Source organism: Oncorhynchus kisutch, linkage group LG15 (genome assembly GCF_002021735.2).
Source record: "Oncorhynchus kisutch isolate 150728-3 linkage group LG15, Okis_V2, whole genome shotgun sequence".
NCBI classification, from domain to species: domain Eukaryota; kingdom Metazoa; phylum Chordata; class Actinopteri; order Salmoniformes; family Salmonidae; genus Oncorhynchus; species Oncorhynchus kisutch.
The window spans coordinates 92,296,715-92,299,214 of record NC_034188.2 but is presented as its reverse complement, the minus strand read 5'-3'; the positions used below and the strand labels follow the sequence as shown (position 1 = coordinate 92,299,214).

The following is a 2,500-nucleotide window of genomic DNA, read 5'->3' as shown; positions in this document are numbered from 1 at the left end:
TGATTAGTTACTATATAACCCACTGACACTAGAGAGAGAGAGAGAGAGAGAGGACAGGTGATTAGTTACTATATAACCTACTGACCACTAGAGAGAGAGAGAGGACAGTTGATTAGTTACTATATAACCTACTGACACTAGAGAGAGAGAGAGAGGACAGGTGATTAGTTACTATATAACCCACTGACACTAGAGAGAGAGAGAGGACAGGTTATTAGTTACTATATAACCCACTGACACTAGAGAGAGAGAGAGGACAGGTTATTAGTTACTATATAACCCACTGACACTAGAGAGAGAGAGAGAGGACAGGTGATTAGTTACTATATAACCTACTGACACTAGAGAGAGAGAGAGAGAGAGGACAGGTGATTAGTTACTATATAACCCGCTGACACTGGAGCCCCCCCCCCCCCACATAGCACTGAGATGCAGTGTCTTAGACCCCTGCTCCACTCTGGACCCCCCCCCCCCCCATATAGCACTGGGATGCAGTGTCTTAGACCCCTGCTCCACTCTGGAGCCCCCCCCCCCCCCCCCACACACACACACACACATAGCACTGAGATGCAGTGTCTTAGACCCCTGATCCACTCTGGAGCCCCCCCCCCCCCGCTCCCCACATAGCACTGAGATGCAGTGTCTTAGACCCCTGCTCCACTCTGGAGCCCCCCATATAGCACTGAGATGCAGTGTCTTAGACCCCTGCTCCACTCTGGAGCCCCCATATAGCACTGAGATGCAGTGTCTTAGACCCCTGCTCCTCTCTGGAGCCCCCCACATAGCACTGAGATGCAGTGTCTTAGACCCCTGCTCCTCTCTGGAGCCCCCCACATAGCACTGAGATGCAGTGTCTTAGACCCCTGCTCCTCTCTGGAGCCCCCCACATAGCACTGAGATGCAGTGTCTTAGACCCCTGCTCCTCTCTGGAGCCCCCCACATAGCACTGAGATGCAGTGTCTTAGACCCCTGCTCCACTCTGGAGCCCCCCACATAGCACTGAGATGCAGTGTCTTAGACTCCTGCTCCACTCTGGAGCCCCCCACATAGCACTGAGATGCAGTGTCTTAGACCCCTGCTCCACTCTGGAGACCCCCATATAGCACTGAGATGCAGTGTCTTAGACCCCTGCTCCTCTCTGGAGCCCCCCACATAGCACTGAGATGCAGTGTCTTAGACCCCTGCTCCTCTCTGGAGCCCCCCCCCCCCCACATAGCACTGAGATGCAGTGTCTTAGACCCCTGCTCCTCTCTGGAGCCCCCCCCCCCCACATAGCACTGAGATGCAGTGTCTTAGACCCCTGCTCCTCTCTGGAGCCCCCCCCCCCCACATAGCACTGAGATGCAGTGTCTTAGACCCCTGCTCTTCTCTGGAGCCCCCCCCCCCCCACATAGCACTGAGATGCAGTGTCTTAGACCCCTACTCCTCTCTGGAGCCCCCCCCCCCCCCCACATAGCACTGAGATGCAGTGTTTTAGACCCCTGCTCCTCTCTGGAGCCCCCCCCCCCACATAGCACTGAGATGCAGTGTCTTAGACCCCTGCTCCTCTCTGGAGCCCCCCCCCCCCCACATAGCACTGAGATGCAGTGTCTTAGACCCCTGCTCCTCTCTGGAGCCCCCCCCCCCCCCCCACATAGCACTGAGATGCAGTGTCTTAGACCCCTGCTCCTCTCTGGAGCCCCGAATCAAACAATCAATCTATCCATAATACACCAATCAATTACATACAACTACAGGTATGTCCTTCCTCCAAACGCCCACCAACATACAACTACAGGTATGACCTTCCTCCAAACGCCCACCAACATACAACTACAGGTATGTCCTTCCACCAAACGCCCACCAACATACAACTACAGGTATGTCCTTCCACCAAACGCCCACCAACATACAACTACAGGTATGTCCTTCCACCAAACGCCCACCAACATACAACTACAGGTATGTCCTTCCTCCAAACGCCCACCAACATACAACGACAGGTATGTCCTTCCACCAAACGCCCACCAACATACAACTACAGGTATGTCCTTCCTCCAAACGCCCACCAACATACAACTACAGGTATGTCCTTCCTCCAAACGCCCACCAACATACAACTACAGGTATGACCTTCCTCCAAACGCCCACCAACATACAACTACAGGTATGTCCTTCCACCAAACGCCCACCAACATACAACTACAGGTATGTCCTTCCACCAAACGCCCACCAACATACAACTACAGGTATGTCCTTCCACCAAACGCCCACCAACATACAACTACAGGTATGTCCTTCCTCCAAACGCCCACCAACATACAACGACAGGTATGTCCTTCCACCAAACGCCCACCAACATACAACTACAGGTATGTCCTTCCTCCAAACGCCCACCAACATACAACGACAGGTATGTCCTTCCACCAAACGCCCACCAACATACAACTACAGGTATGTCCTTCCTCCAAACGCCCACCAACATACAACTACAGGTATGTCCTTCCTCCAAACGCCCACC

The 2,500-nt window shown here is 53.5% G+C and overlaps 1 protein-coding gene across 1 annotated transcript in view; it reads right to left on the bottom strand.

Annotated features, from left to right (window-relative positions):
* Nucleotides 1-2,500, bottom strand: part of tenm4 (teneurin transmembrane protein 4) — a 598,174-nt gene that overhangs the window by 171,178 nt on the left and 424,496 nt on the right.